General features: G+C 47.4%; 2 long non-coding RNA genes across 2 annotated transcripts; both read right to left on the reverse strand.

The window, feature by feature from the left end:
* Window positions 1-1,717: 1,717 nt before the first annotated feature.
* Window positions 1,718-7,561, reverse strand: LOC114710552. The gene is made up of 4 exons (XR_003737076.2): window positions 7,450-7,561; window positions 6,295-6,344; window positions 3,907-3,952; window positions 1,718-1,759 (listed from the first exon to the last, which is right to left on the reverse strand). It is a non-coding gene; the product is annotated as an uncharacterized LOC114710552 (long non-coding RNA).
* A 3,461-nt stretch (window positions 7,562-11,022) lies between these two features.
* On the reverse strand, window positions 11,023-16,467 carry LOC119086153. Its single transcript, XR_005090702.1, has 2 exons — window positions 16,400-16,467; window positions 11,023-11,253 (listed from the first exon to the last, which is right to left on the reverse strand). It is a non-coding gene; the product is annotated as an uncharacterized LOC119086153 (long non-coding RNA).
* Window positions 16,468-17,089: the final 622 nt, after the last annotated feature.

The following is a 17,089-nucleotide window of genomic DNA, read 5'->3' on the forward strand; positions in this document are numbered from 1 at the left end:
GAGAACAGAAAAGGTCACTGGGGCCAGAGAGATGGCGCAGCAGTTAAGGGCACGTGGTGCTCCTGCAGAGGCCAGGCTCCAGCACCCACAGGACACAGCAATAACAACTATCTCAACTCCAGATCCAGAGAATCCAATGTCCTCTCCCAGCTCCTACAAGTACTCCACAAATGTGGTGCACAGACAGACATGACAGACATCCCACACACATAAATAAAATACATCTTAAAAACTGTCACCAGTAGGTGCTGCCATGACAGCCCCGAGCCTAGGGCTGCTCCAGCCGAGGGCACGGCAGGCTGCACATGTGGAACACGGTTTCCATACACTCAGTGACACGCCTGTGCACATGGACTGTGCTTTCCCATGAGCTCCACTTAGCATTTGCAGGAGTTTGACTGCAGTTGCATATAAAAAAAACTTTAACTAGGCAAAGGGGCAAACGAATGTTTATCATGTCTACACAGCAAAATACTAGGTCAGCATCAAAAATTATACTCGCAGTCACGCATGGTGGTGGGCCACCACTGTGTAAGCCTGGCTACTTATGAGAGGAAGGCAGGAAATCACTTGAGCCCAGGAATTCAATGCCAGCCAGGGCAACACAGTGAGACCCCGCCCCCAAAAAAATCTGTGTACAGGGCCCAGAAGGCATAAACATTCATAGTGATGATCCTGAACAGTGAGCTCTTTTTACGGTAAAATGTTCTATTCAAGTATTTTACATTTTCTTCTAAATTTTAGAAAATATTTTAGAATCTAAAAACAAACTTGAAATATAGAACAAAGATAACATATGTTAGAACATAAAATAGGGCACAATGCTTCAGACTATAATGCCGGGAACTAGGCACCTTCATTACAGCCCTGCTTTCATCACGCAGAGAACATTCAGCACATCGCTGTTCCACATCAAGAACTAACTCATGGGTAGAAAGGACTCATCTCCATCCCAAGTAGTGACAACAGCATCTGCCAGCTAATAGGGCCTGCCAGAGGTCACAGAGCACTTCTGCCATGTCTCTGAAGACCTGGCTGTCCCTCTCAATTCCTAAAGAGGCTTGCTACACCTCATGAGGTTTCTAGGACAAGACTGTCCCTGCTTGGAACCACAAACTCAACATCTCTTTCTCTAATGGATGTCAACAATCTGCAGTATTGTCAAATCAAATTAAAGACAGTGCTGGGGACAGATCAGTGGGCAAAGAACTTTCTATGCAAGCACAAGGTCCATGTAACAGCCAGACAAGACAGCACACGTCCATAACTTCAGCAGGGCAGACCTGGGGCTTGCTGGTCAGCCAGTCCAGTGAAACAGCAAGTCCCAAGTTCACTGACAAGGTCCTGTCTCAAAACATAAGGTGGAGAACAACAGAGAAAGACCCCCGAGGTCCACCTCTGGCCTCCACACACACACACACACACACCACACACACACACACACACACACACACACGCACCTAACACAACTGCACAACACACACACACACACAAACTGCACATACAAACAACACAACTAGGCACAAACACACACAAACTGCACACAAACACCATGTACTAGGCACAAACACACACACAAAAAAACTGCACACACAAACAACACATACTAGGGCACACACAACTGCACACAAACAACATGTACTAGGAACACACACACCCCACAAATAAAAAGAAATGTAAAAATTCAAGAGAAACTCACAGCAAATCGAACGACGCCTTCAGGGTGCAGACTGGGTAGACAAAAGGCTGCAGGGAGAGACTGAAGAGGGCAGACTCTGGTCAGCTTCTGGGCACACTACGCACACTACAGTTCCTACAGCCTTCCCAACAGTTCCAGTGTGCTCTGCCCCGACACACCGACACACCGACACCACTAGAGATAAGCATCATCCCAACAGATCCTCAGCACTTGGTGCAGAAGCAGCCAAGCTGCTTTCAAGCCCACTTCATGTTGTGAAAGGTTTTGTTGTTGGATTCAAGTCAAAAAGAGGCCCCCAGTGGTGGCCTTGAGGAAGCAAGACTGAGTTCCCTCTCCAGACCCTTGCAGAGCAGGCAGAGCAAACTTCATCAAAGAGCCACCTGCCCACCCCAAGGTCTGACGAGCTGCCGTGGTCTGCAGTGCCCACACCCCTCGGCTGTGTGCTGGGAACGTGACTGAGGAAAAACGGAATCCTTGGAATTTCTGAAGCATGGGGGTGAAAGGCTCACGGCAGCCTCAACTACCGTAACGTCCCCACACGAGCTGCCCGCTGGGGGACAGCCACCACTGCTTCCTTTCTTTCCTGGGATGTCTCACGCCTTGAAATCCAGCACCCAGGAGGCAGAGCGGGTGATCCTCCTGAGTTAGAGACCAGCCTGGTCTACACAGTGAATCCCGGGTCCACCAGAAACCAGAACAGCATATAGACCCTATCTTAAAAACAAAACAAAAACCTTTGGCAGGGTGTGGTGCACGCTCCTTTAACCCCAGCAGAGGCAGGGGATTTCTGTGAGTTCAAGGCCAGCTGGTCTACACAGTGATTTATGGTTAAAAGGGACGAGTGGAGTCAGAGGCCTAGACAGAAGAGGGGAAGCAGTGCTCTCTCAAAGACCGACTAAACCAGACAGCATTCATTCCAACAAGGCTGACAGGGAGATCTCTGCTCGGGACACTTTACCTCTCCACCTCCCTGAGCAGTGCTACTGCGCTTCCATTAGCACGGCACGGGGCTTCCTGAGGGGCAGAGGCAGGCAGGCCCCGCCTCTGGAATAAAACAGCTATGTGCAGGCCTTCCTGCACTGTGGTCTGTCCCCGTCCCATGCTGCAGCCCTCCCTCCCTTCTCCCTGCACTGTGACAAATGGCTGACAGGCCCTAATTGGGTCACCAGGACCTTCAGAATTAGAACCAAGCATGCCAGACTGCTCTACCTTTACAGTACCCCATCCTCCCCACCTTACCCTAGAGACCAGTGTGTGGAGATGGCTGGGTCCTAGACATGCCTCCACAGAATTCCCTCTGTCCAGACACCAATGTGCCCCAAAGCCACACTTGATAGCTCTGCATCTAGGCTACCCTCCCTTCCCACCAGTTCCTGAGTCCCCAGGTCGTCACTATTGCTGATGCCACGAGGACTTACAATCTGGACGAGAAACAGAGCTGGAGCACTGCAGACAGGGAGTCGAGCGTCTGGGCCACGACTCCGCAGTGCTACGTCCTCGATGGACCCCAGGCACAGCTGCTCTCGAGGCGCCTGTCCTCTCAGACATAAAATACCACTACGTACTCGATGGACCCCAGGCACAGGCTGCTCTCGAGGCGCCTGTCCTCTCAAACATAAATACACTACGTCCTCGATGAACCCCAGGCACAGCTGCTCTCGAGGCGCCTGTCCTCTCCCACATAAAATATGCTTAGCAAGGTCTGCTCAAACTCAGAAGGTAAGAATAAAGCTAAAAAGCAAAACTGGTAAACCCAGACACAATAACCAGAAAATACCCATGGACTGTCCTCATGGCTGGATCCACTTTTCTCCAGCTCAAGTTATCTAGAAAGGCACAGAGAAAACCCTGAATGCATCTCAAAGGGTCAAGCTCACACACACAGTACATGGTGAGCCCCCAAACTGAAATGCTCCAAATTCTAACTTTCTGAGTTTCAGACTTCAAAAAGTTGTGGATTTGGGAATATTTTAAATTTTGGATTTTTTCAGATCAAGGATGATCGGCTGTCTATGCAAAAGTCAGTGCAAAAATACTCCAGATGCAAGTAAGGTAGGCTGTAAATTCTAATACTTGGGAGGTAGAAACAGGAGAATTAGGAGTTCAAGGCCAGCTCCAGCTATAGAGTTGAAAGACCCTATCTTAACACACACACACATTTGGAAAATGATAATCAAAAGAAAACAGAAGCCTTGTAAAAGTCTTACCTACAGTGGTCAAAAGGTAAGCGGCGAAAACTTGTCTGTGTGATATCTGTTTAAATAAAATAAAAACCAGAGAACTTATTTGGAAACTATTTCATCTCTGTGTACCTGTCACCAAAAACTACATTACCATGGATTAAATTCTTTGTTGCTGTTGTTTTAAGAGGGAAAATACACATGTTGTGTGTTGCTGGACATCAAACCCAGGCCTTATATATGCTGTATATGCTTGGGTGCATCACTAAGCTACTCCAGGGATTCAATGCCTCTTCTGGCCTCCAGGGACACCAGATACAAACATGGTGCACATGTACATGCAAACATAACACTCATAAACATAAAATAAGTGAATCTTTAAAAAGGAAAACATGGGGGTTGGGGATTTAGCTCAGTGTAGAGCGCTTGCCTAGCAATCTCAAGGCCCTGGGTTCGGTCCTCAGCTCCGGGGAAAAAAAAGGAAAAGAAAACATGAACCACAATTTCCCACGCCTCTAAGAAATCCAGTACTCAAGAAGCTGACACAGAAGACTCAAGTTAAAGGTTTACCTGGGCTACACAGTATAGGTTAGCCTAAGCTACAAAGCAAAATAAAACAAAACCAGTCAGAGGGCCAGCAAGCTGGCTCAGTGGTAGAGGCTCTTGCCACGTAAGCCTGACTGCCTGAGTTCCATTCCTGGAACCCACAAGCAAGTTCCAAGACAGCCAAGTCCATAAAGGTGTCCTCTGATTTCCACATGTGTACCAAAGTATACTTACACCTGCACTTACATCATAGACACAACAATAAAATTCTACATTGTTCAAAAAAATACTTAAGAGTGACTGTAAGTATACTCAGTGGTGGAGCATTTGCTTAGCATATGCAAGGCCCTGGATTTGATCTCTGACATTCTGAAATTTAGAGATAGAAGAAAAACACACACGTTCCTGGGCTGGAGACATACCTCAGTCATAAAGCATTGCCTAGCATGCACAAGGCAGAGGCTCAAAGGCAGGTGTCTTCAAATGGGCTGAACAATTTGAAGAATTGTTTTAATGCAGAGAATTTTTTAAATGATTTATTTTATGTATATTGGTGTTTTATAGGCACATATGTCTGTGTGAGGGTGTTGAATCCCCTGGACTGGAGTTACAGACAGTTGCAAGCTGCCATATGGGTGCTTGGGATTGAACCTGGCTCGTTTGGAAGAGCAGTAGGTGCTCTTAACCACTGAGCCACCTCTCCAGCCCTATCACAGAACTTTTTTTTTTTGTTTGTTTGTTTCAAGACAGTGTTTCTCTGTATAGTTTTGGTGCCCTGTCCTGGATCTTGCTCTGTAGACCAGGCTGTCCTCGAACTCACAGAGATCCGCCTGACTCTGCCTCCCAAGTGCTGGGATTAAAGACGTGCATCGTCACCACCAGCTGGCTCCATCACAGAATTTTTTAAATTTTATTTTATTATAAATTAAATAAATAAAATATAAAATAAATTAATAAAATATATGTATACATACACACACACACACACACACACACACACACACACACATGTTTTTCAAGACAGGGTTTCTCTGTGTAACAGCGCTAGCTGTCCTGGAACTCATCTGTAGACCAGGCTGGCCTCCAACTCACAGGGATCCGCCTGCCTCTGCGTGCTGAGCACTGGGATTGAAGGTTGCCACCGCACCCAGCCTGGCTGGGCTTTTTAAAGCTCATATTCTTTATTAGCATCACAACTGTGACTGTGACTGGCATGGTGACTCACGCCTATAATCCCAGCACTGGTGAGGTAGAAACAGAAGGGTCCTGAGTTCAAGTCCAGACTGAGCTACATAATAAGACTGTCTTAAAAAAAAAATATGGGGGCTGAAGAGATGGCTCAGTGGTTAAAGAACTGGCTGTTCTTCCAGAGGTCCTGGATTCAATTCCCAGCAACCACATGATAGCTCACAACCATCTGTAACTCCAGTTCCATGGGATCTGACACCTTCACACAGATACACATGCAGGCAAAACACCAATGCACATAAAATAAATTTTAAAAAAATATGACTATGTCCTTTTCTACAGCCTTGGCAACTTTGGGTACTATCATTCCTGTTTTCCTCCTCTAAAGCAAAAGTTTATAGCACTTCCTAAAGAAAAAGCCATTTTAAATTATATATATATATCCACCTGGCTCTGCCTCCTGAGTGCTGGGATTAAAGGCGTGCTCCACCACCGCCCAGCTTAAAATTTATTTTTTAAAACACTCCACTAAGAGGTAAGGATACTCTACTATGTTGAGTATATGTACTCTTTTGTGAACTCTGTATTCAGTGCAGTTATACACTGTAATGTCAGTGCTCTGGTTCTTATCCCATTGTTCTGGATCACTACATGCATTCCTCAGAAACACAGCATCCTTACCTGGCTTCCTGCCACCATAGAAGTGAGTGTACTCAGCGCAGGTGATGTACCTAAGGAAGACAGTGTGTGTTACTAGTTCCCTCCAAGGAAAGGACAGAGGCTGTAGAAATATCATGACAGAACTGCCACTCGCTTGACAACTGTCCATGAAACTTGTGCAGTGTCAGACACACAACGGTAAGCACAACAGACAGGAAGATAAGGAGACCAACTGATTTACAGAAGATCTGACAATGAGAAAGAGCTAGGCTGGCCCTTTACAGAACAGCACTTACTGAGACTGGGGCAGGAGAAGTTGAATGTGTCCCCAAAAGGACACGCTAGAGAAACGTGCAATGAGGTGTGTGGACGCAGAGAAGCAAGGGCAGTGCTGAGTCGCAGAAAGTACTCTATATTTGCCTAAGTGTGGTGGAAGTCGCTGGATGGTTTTGAGCAGGAACCAGACATGACCTAACATAGTTCTGGTTGCCGTGTGCATGTTTCTACTGGTGTGTAAGGCTGAGAATTGTCTTTCCGTCTACGTATGGTAAATTAGGGACTTACTATGTAACCACTGGGACAGGATGGGAATAGAGCAGGCTTAAGGTGTGAAAATTATCAAGAGTTCCCTTTCAGGCATACTAATTCTGAGAGCGCTATTGAGTTGACTTAAGTGCAGTAGAGATCCACTACTAGACCAGGTCACCCACTGAGAACCAGAAATGAAGGGGATACCCATGAAGTCTAGGACAAGGGAAGAAAGTCCAGCAAAGAGGAAGGAGAAAAGAGAGGGCCACCAAGGGCCGGCTTCACTAGATTTGACAATACAGAAGTGAAAGGCATCCTTGCAGGCACTTTGGGGTGAGGACATCGGACTACACCAGTTTCGAGAGACAGAAAATGGAGAGAACATGGAGCATGGCCCGCTCGTCTTAAACCGTGGCCTGTGTGTAGACTAGCAGGCGAGAGCTAGGACGAAGTGGGCTGTCTGCGCGGGGCAGACAACCAAGGCCGGGGCAGAAGGGGAGGAGGTGGGGCAGACCCCAGACGGGAACCAGTCCGGTGGCGGCGGAGGCCGCGCGAGGGACGACACCGCGCCTGCGGGAACTGAGGCTTTTGGGAGGAGATGACCCTCAGGATGGCGATGAGCTGAGACCAAAGGTGCTGCCAACTTACATCTTGTCCTTCTGGTGTTGTCGCTTCCCCATGGCGGCGACAAACCCAAGGCGACACCAGCAGACGATGAGACTCGGGCGCCTCCGCTTCCTCGACTACTTCCGGAGTTCGGCTCACCCGGTCCCGGAAGTTGGAATAAGGCATTCTGGGAACTGTGGTTTCCAGGTGCCCAGAGTGCATGCTGGGCGCGGCCACCCTGCGAGGCTGAGGCTTGCTGGCTGAGTAGAGTCCGCTTTTCCTGTCTCCCGCCAAACTGCGTTTCGACTTCTCAGAGACGTCTCTGGGCACTGCTTGGTTACTTGCCCAGCTCATGCTGTGCCAGCCAGATCTGCTCAGACCTGCCTCCCTTGTATCAAAGCCTCTCGCCCTCTCTCCTGGACCAGCGCCTGCGAAGGTGTGTCCACCCCACAGTTTACGAACCTCCTTTTCTTTGCTGTCCTTCGGCCCCTAAGTCCTCCCATCAGGTGGCAAGTGATAAAGCCCTCGGGTCCAGTCCCATATATCTCCTCTGTTAGATCGTTCCCTGGGGGCCAGGTCCTTGTTCTGGCTTGTTTTTTGCCTAAGGATACAGAGGACTGAAGGGTATAATAAGCACAAACGCCTGAATTCCCCCCCCCTTTTTTTTTTTCTTTTTTTTTTTTCGAGACAGGTTTCTCTGTGTAGCTTGCACCTTTCCTGGAACTCACTTGGTAGCCCAGGCCGGCCTCGAACTCAGAGATCCGCCTGGCTCTGCCTCCCGAGTGCTGGGATTAAAGGCGTGCGCCACCACCGCCTGACCGAATTTCCCTTTAAAGTAAGTGTGTGGTCAATTATGTGCCATGGCACGTGTGGAGCTCAGAGGACAAGACTCAGGAGTTGGTTCTCCTTGCAGCCTTGTGCAGCAAGTGCTTTTACCAGCGAAGCCAGGAAACCATCTCTCCAGCCTAAGCTTGTGGCTTTTACTTTTTATGTGCATTGGTGTTTTGCCTGCATGTATGTCTGTGTGAGGGTCGTCAGATCTCCTATGGGTGATGGGAATTGAACCTGACCCTTTGGGAGAGCATCCAGTGCCCTTAACTGCTGAACCATCTCTCCAGCCCCCCAAGCTTGTGGTTTTAAACACCTTATATGCTGATTCCCAAAGCAAACTACATGTCGAGTTCTTGTCTACATGTCTGATCAAAGAATTCTCAGATTCCCTGTCTCTGTAGCAAATCTCCACTTTCATGCTAAAGGATGTGCTCCACACACATACCCTGACCTCCAACTGTTAGTTCTCAAACTTGGACACACAGCTGAGGTGCCTGTTTAACATATCAAAGTGGATGCCGGCCACCAGGTTTCCCCTGCATCCCTCAGTCCCTACCTGTCACAGGCCTCCTGGCTAGCATGCATGCCCTGTCCCGCCCCCCAAACTTCTCCAGCCCGGGGCTGGGCTGCCCTTCCTTGTATAGTCCAGCCATTTTGGTTACCTGGCCTTCTCATCCGCTCTCTTTGAGCCTCCTGGCTGCTGCACCTGGTCCCCCTCTCCTCCTCCCCTTCTTGTATGGTTTCAGGGTCATGTCACTATGGACCCTCCCAGGTGTCCCTGCCTCTGGCTAAGCTCCCCTTTTATGTACAATAAACTTTCTCCTCCACCACACCTAGGGCAGTCATGTTCCTTTTCTTTTTTTTTTTTTTTTTTTTTTTTTTTTTTTTTTGGTTTTCGAGACAGGGTTTCTCTGTGTAGCTTGCGCCTTTCCTGGAGCTCACTTGGTAGCCCAGGCTGGCCTCGAACTCACAGAGATCTGCCTGGCTCTGCCTCCGAGTGGGAAAAGGCGTGCACCACCACCACCACCACCCACCACCACCACCACCACCACCACCACCACCACCGCCCGGCTTCTTTTTTTTTTTTCACTACCCTGATAAGATGTTCAACCAGCCAAATTCCTATGTAACCAAGAAACCATCGGAAGCGCCCTAGCCTTGCAGTTTTGGGGACTATAAATAAAACATTCCTCCTGTGTTTAGGACTATTCTCTCAAACCCTGCTTTAGGGAGTTAACTGGTTCTGACAGGAAATAAATCTTATTCAAGCAAAAAACTTGAGTAATGGTCTTTACTCTCATACAGTGGGATTAACAAGGACCACCATCCACCCATCGCCCAGAGACGGTCCCCTGTGCCTCTGCTCATGGCTTCTGGTTTCCAAATAAAACTCACCTCAAAAGATCTTTTAGCCCAGCATGGGCACACACCTGTAATACCAGCACTTGGAGGCAGAGGCTGAAGGATCTCTGTGAGTTCAAGTTCTGCCTGGTCTATGTAGTGAGTTACAGCCAATCGGGAATATACAGTGAGACCTTGTCTCAAAAAAAAAAAAAAAAAAAAAAAAAGAAAAAAGAAGAAAAGAAAAAGAAGAGACCTTCCTTGGCCAGCCTTATATCTCTCCCATAGTTTATCACAATTGTAATTATGTAGTAATTTTGCCTATGTTCTGATTTTTTAATCTACAGTCCCAAGGAAAGTGTGGGTATCACACATGACTCAGTAAGTATATCCTAATGTCCAGCAATGACCGACATCTCACATGGAGAACAGGTTCTAAGGCCTGCATATGAGGTGACAATGAGAATTTTTGAAACTCAGAGAAGTACCAAGCTGGAAACTGACAGACCCACTCACTCTCTTCCAGGCAAAAACACCCACCAAAGTAGGTTTGTGTTTAGAGAATACATACAAGGAAAACATAATTCACTTGCAAGGAGAGAGAAACCCAAATCAATGGGGTCAGTCACCAGAGGGAAGAACAATATTCCCCACCCCATTCACAGTGCACGTAATGGAATTGCTTGTCAGAGTGCAAGTAAGGGGCCATCGCATGGTCTCTGCCTCCCAAGTGCTGGGATTAAAGGCGTGCACCACCACTGGCCAAACACATACTGTACATCTTCTTTGCAGCCTTAGGCCGGGAGTCCAAGTTGGCTGTACCCCATTTGTTCTAGATAGAAGTACAGAGAGGATGTACGAGCCCCAGGGAGCTCCGCACCAGGATGCACTGTTATGAATAATCATTCTGTACACTGTGAAGATGTGTCTTTGCCAAGGCGCCTTCTGATTGGTTTAATAAAAGAGCTGACTGGTCATTAGCTAGGCAGGAAATATAGTCAGGACAGATAGACAGAGGATGCTGGGTGGAGTCTCAGGAGTTGTGAGAGGCACAGAGATAATCAAGATGAATGTGCTGTGTTGAAATAAAGAAGATGGGGGCTGAGAATGGCTCAGCAGTTAAGAGCACTGGCTGTTCTTCCAGGGGTCCTGAGTTCAATTCCCGCAACCACGTGGTGGCTCACAACCATCTGTAATGAGATCTGGCACCCTCTTCTGGCCTTCAGGCAGAACATTGTATACATAATAAATAATAAATCTTAAAAAAAAAAATAAAGAAGGTACCACCATGTGGCAGAGAGTAGATAAGAAATATGAGTTAATTTAAAATGTAAGAGCTAGCTAGTAACCAGCCTGAGCTATCAACCAAGGATTTATAGTTAATAATAAGCCCCTGAAAGGTTATTTAGGAATGGCTGCCGAGACACAAGGAAAATTCGCCTATAATGCGCCTCTGTGGAAATTTATTCATTCCTGGGGCGTGGTCTGTAGGGAAGAGGTTACTCGCTCTTCTTGGTAAGGATGGACTCTGCACTGCCGGGCTCATTCTCTGGATCGTCTTTAGGTCTGGGTACAGGCTGGAACTTGAGTAGAACAGGCGGAGTGAAGATGGACGTTTTCACAACAGGAGATGGAGTCTCGTCAGTGTTGGAGGAATCACTGCAGGCTGCTGTCCTGCACGGGAGATGGTCGACACATACCCATGAAGTGGGCACCAGCACACACGGCTGCCAGACATACGTGCAATGAAGTCACAGGCTACGGCTGTCTCCCAAGATTTCTTCTAGAAATCTCTCCCATGGAGTCTGCTCAGTGTTGTGTTATAGCACTCTGTGATTGTAGAAACTGCAACAGATCTAACTGCCTATCAGTGACACCTAGAGGACACAGTACAGACGACCAGGGGGCTGTCCTGCTGCCGGTTAGGAGTGAATATGGCCAGGCGGAGGCAGAGGCAGGCGGATCTCTGTGAGTTCGAGGCCAGCCTGGTCTGCAGAGCGAGATCCAGGACAGCTAGAGCTGTTACACAGAGACCCTATCTCAAAAACCAGATAAATGAATGAATGAATGAATTAATTAATTAATAAGTTTAAGAATAAATAAATAAATAAGTGAAAATGTCCCAATAGCTGTTTTGTTTTGCTTTTGGAGACTGGGCAGCCTCAAACTATGTAGTCCAGACTGGTTTTTAACTTGCAGCCAATCCTCCTGCCTCAGCCTCCCAGGGTTAGGTTACAGGAATGTACATGCAATCAGCCACTGCCTGTCCAACCTTTCAACCCCCTTTGATCAGATCCATAGCTTCCTAACAGGCCACTTGGGTATCATTTTGTGAATACATGTTTGTAGCAATTTCCTCTAGATTGAAACATTTCCTCCTGGAGAAAGAAACTCATAAACTCAAAAAATTCCAAAAACTAATAAAAAAAATTAAGGAGCCGGGTGTCAGTGGTGTACCCTTTAATCCCAACACTACCATGAAGTTTTTTTTACAAAGTGTCTTTTCTCGATTAGCCTAACAAAAAGGTAAGGCTCAGCCTGGCGGTGGTGGTGCATGCCTTTAATCCAGCACTCGGGAGGCAGAGCCAGGTGGATCTCTGTGAGTTGAGCCAGCCTGGGCTACCAAGTGAGTTCCAGGAAAGGTGCAAAGCTACACAGAGAAACCCTGTCTTGAAAAAAAACAAAAAAAACAAACAAAAAAAAAAAAAAATAAGGCTCACTAGGACCCTCTCTGGGTATATAATCCCACATCTAGCAAGGCTGGGACAGAAAGGTCACAAGTTCAAGGTCAGACTGATGAACTTCGTGAGATCCTGACTCAGAAGCCAAGACAGGGTCTAGGGTGTGGCTCTGCAGTAGGTCACTTACCTAGCACACACACACACACACAGCCCTGTAGTCAAAGGACCTTTGCTTTGGAGACAGTTTCCCAGGTGTCAACCAAGCTCAAACACCCAGTCACTGAATCTGAGAACTTTTTATAGTTCAAGACCTATCTTGAAAGGATAGTCTTTAATCCCAGCGCTCATGAGGCAGAGGCAGGTGGATCTTTGTGAGTTTGAGGCCAGCCTGGCTACAAAGTGAGTTGCAGGACAGCTAGCGCTACAAAGAAACCCTGACTCAAAAACAAAAAAGGAAAGTAGAAAAGAGAATATTTGCAAACTGCATTTGATAAGAGACTTGACACCACCACCTAAAAAGATGTTAGAAAAACCAAGGTCTGGAGAAGTTACTCATCAGTTCAGAGCATGTACTGACTGTTCTCACAGTGGACCTGAGTTCTGCTCCTGGCACCTGAGTCAGGTGACTCACATTTCAACCCAGCTCAAGAGGAACCGGATGCCTCTGGCTTCTTCAGGCAGCCATACGCACAAGCACATAACCACACAGAGATAGATACCCACACATATAGTTGTAAAAAAATCTAGGCCAGACAGTGGTGGTGTACACCTTTAACTCCAGTGCACAGAGGCGGGTGGATCTTTGTGAGTTTGAGGCCAGCCTGGTCTACAGAGTGAGTTCCGGGACAGCCCGGCTACACAGAGAAACCTGCCAATGACTACATGTTAACACTGACCATTCTCAGAGCCTCTAAGAAAATTTAGTGTGTGCAAGTGTGCCACAGCATGCACGTGGAGCTCAGGACTTGCGCAATCTCCAGGCTCAGCAGCAAATGCCTTTTCCCACAGAGCCAATTGCGGTGGCGTGAATGAGCCTGGAGGTTTGTGTGTTTGTGAATTCTTGATCCCAATCGTTAGAACTGTTTGGGAAGGACTAAAAGGTGTGGATTTGGGGTTCCAAAGGCCTCCAGCCGTCCTCGGTGTATCCCTGCTTCCTGTTTGTGGATGGGGCTCTGAGCTCTCCACTCCTGTCCTCATGCCAGGCTGGCCTTCCTGCTGCCCTTCTCCCTGCCATGACGGGGATGGACTCCTGTCCCTCTGGAACCAGAAGCCCCAAATAAACCTTTCCTTTTATAAGTTGCCTTAGGCGGGGTTGGGGACTTAGCTCAGTGGTAGAGCGCTTGCCTAGCAAGTGCAAGGCCCTGGGTTCGGTCCTCAGCTCCAGGAAAAAAAAAAAAAGTTGCCTTAGTCATGGTGTTTTATCATGGCAATAGAAAAGTAACTAATATACCAGCCCTGAATCGGACACTAAATGTGTGGTCATGTGCTAGGAAAGAGTTAAAAAGCGAGACTAGGGCTGAAGTGCAGCTCCATGGTGAACTGGCCACATGCACAGTCCTGGATTCCGTTCTCAACAATAAACAGCACACAGTCATGCTCACACAAAGAATTTGGTAATGCTTCCATAGTTAAAAAGATGCACTTCCAGGTTGGGGATTTAGCTCAAGGCCCTGGGTTCCATCCTCAGCTCAAAAAAAAAAAAGGCACTTCCTTTAATCCCAGCAGTTGGGAGGCAGAGGCAGGCAGATCTCTGTGAGTTCCAGGCTAGCCAAAGCTACACAGAGAAACCCTATCTCAAAAAACCAAAAGCAGCACACCTTTAATCCCAGCACTCAGGAGCAGAGCCAGGCAGACTCTGTGAGTTCCAGGTCAGCCTGGGCTACAGAGCGAGATCTAGGACAGGCACCAAAATTACATGGAGAAACCCTGTCTCAAAAAAAAAAAAAAAAAAAAAAAAAAAAAAAAAATTAAAAAAATAAATAAAATACATTCTCTCAATGGGGCTGAAGAGATGGCTCAGTGGTTGGCAGCACTGGCTGCTCTTCCAGACCTTGCCAGCACTCACATGGCAGCTCACAACTATCTGTAACTCCAGTTCCAAGGGATCCACCACCCTCATACAGGCAAGCCAATGTACATAAAACAAAAATAAATAAAACATTTGAAAAGAAGAAAAAGGAGGAGGAGGAAAAGGAGGAGGAGGAGGAGGAGGAGGAGGAGAAGAAGAAGAAGAAGAAGAAGAAAACCTTGACAGTACGATTCTCAATTTATTTTGGACTTTTGATGGCTCCATAGCACTCAATCTCAGGGTGTACATCTCTCAGCTATAAAGAAGCCTAAGACATAAAGGTTTGCTTGTTTGTAAGTCACTCCGGAGAACTCACTGTGTGAGAATCTGTGATTCCCTTGTGTAAATCACCTGAACGGCACAATGGTACACACCAGTACTCCAAAATACCCAGAGTATTGAAGCTGAATGATCACTTGAGTCCAAGACTTCCAAAACTGCCTGGACAACATATAAAAAAGGCAAGGGCAGGAGGAGACACAAGGTGGCTCAGGAGGTCAAGCCTGATGACCTGAGTTCAATCTCTAGGTAAAAGGAGAAAAGTGCCTCCTTGCAAATTGACCTCTGACCTTCACACACAATGTGCCTCCCTACACACAAAATAAATATGCAAAAATACAGGAAAAATCATCTGAACTCATTTATTACTTCCGGGATGTAAAGAAAGTGATCTGTTTACTTTGATAGACAGTTTGCCAGACTTACAAAACTAAAACCATGGACTCAGTGGAACCCCGAGCCCCAGGGTTGCCTGGGAGGGAGCCAAGACTGCTGGGATTTGCTACCTTTCCACTTAGCTAAGAAAACAGGAGCTCCAGATTCGAGAGAGACCCTGCCTCAAAGGAACAGGCAGGGAGTGACAGAGAAAGACACCCTACATCCTTTCCTGGCTCCTGTGTGCATGCACAAGTATGTATACATTCACACAGATACATACACACAAATGATAACTAATATAGCAGCCTCCAAAGGGCAAAATTGTGATGCTGGTGGTGGTGTGCACACCTTTAATCCCAACACTTGGGAAGCAGAGGCAGGTGGACTCTGAGTTCGAGGCCAGTCTACACAGTGAGTTCCTGGACAGCCAGGACTGTTACACAGAGAAACCCTGCCCCTCCCCCAAAAAAAGGCAAAACTATGAAGACAGTGAAAAAGATGGGTGATTTAAAGCTAGACAGATGGCCCAGTGCCTGCCACAGAGGCAAGAAGACCTGACTTCATGTTCCCAGCATCCACATAAAAAGCCAGCACTGCAGTGCATGCCTAACAGGCTAGAGCTGAGGACAGTGATAGGTGATGCCTGGAGCTCCACTGACTAGCCAGCCCAGTCAAATTAGTAAGTTACAGATGCACTGAGAAACCCTGTATCAATAATAGCAACAAAAGGTGGAGAGTGATGAAGACCTCAACATTCTGGCCTCCATACACATGTGCACAGACCAACATCAATACATAAATATAGTGCATGCATGTACACACACACACACACACACACACACACACACACACCAGTGTTGTCAGGAGTTAGGAAAGGAAAGGATGAATAGGCAGAACACAGAGTTTTTCTCCCCTTAAGACAGGTCTCACGTAGCCAAGGCTGGCCTTACACTGACTATATAAGCAGAGATGGCCTTGACTTTCTGGTCCTTCTGCCTCCGCCGCCAACTGTGATTACAAGCTACATCTCTGGCTCTATAAGTGAATTTTAACAATCCATATTTGTGAACCCTGTAGCGCAATATATTTCCAGCAACCCCTTAGTTGCTTCCTTTCAGCTGACCTGGTTTGGCCGATCATTGACGGCTTCTACCACAGCAAACACTGATTACATGTGAGTTCTGGAAGTGGAAGGAATATCATAAACTTCTGCCTTTGAGCACACTATCACACGGCACCACAACAAACCTAGCATCCAGGTCACAGTCCTGTTGAGAGAGACAGGACCCCAGCACAGGAACAGAGCCCCGGTCCAGGTCACAGAGCCCGGGTCCAGTCACATGCCTGTGAGAGAGACAGGACCCCAGCACTGGATCAGAGCCCGGGGTCCAGATGGCAAAGTACAGACACTCACCAGGGGAAGCCAGGCAATGCAGCTTGTGTGCACTGTTTCCTGCCAAATATGAGAAATGAAGCCTCCAGGGTTGAGGACCAAGGGGGTCAGATCGACCATGTGCTGTAAGATAGGGAGAAACAGATGTTGGCGGTGGGTCCATCCATAGCATCAGCACGCTTATCTATAACACAGTCCAAGGGTACCATCACAGGCCAAACTTGTGGAAATAAGCACAATCACCACCCAAAATCATGAAATTAAGAGCTGAGACAAAATAACCATCAAGTTTGGCACTCAAGGTGTTCCCCAAATGCTTTTTGTTTCCTTCAAATGAGTAAAATCCTGTCCACCTCTTTGAAGTTGATGAAAAGACCATTCCAGTTTAATTTCACTTCAGATCTTGAAATATCCAGTTCTCCATCTACAAGAAACAAAGAAAAATTTCAGGAAGAGTGGAAACTGCACTTTTCCACGCAGAAAAGCAATCCCTACACAGAAGCAAGAGTTGATTCAGGGTAGAGAAGATGTGTCTGGGAACGGAGGAAGCCCTATCCCCAAGGCAGGGCTACAGGGAAGGGAGGGCTGGGTGGGGGAGGGGAGGGGGCTGCCGGGGAAGGGGAGGGCTGGTGGGGGAGGGAGCAAGAGAAGGATAACACCCGAGAGAAAGGCGGGAATGGGATAAGATGTGAGAAAAGTCTCTGGTTTCCT

Source organism: Peromyscus leucopus, unplaced genomic scaffold (assembly GCF_004664715.2).
Source record: "Peromyscus leucopus breed LL Stock unplaced genomic scaffold, UCI_PerLeu_2.1 scaffold_839, whole genome shotgun sequence".
NCBI lineage: Eukaryota > Metazoa > Chordata > Mammalia > Rodentia > Cricetidae > Peromyscus > Peromyscus leucopus.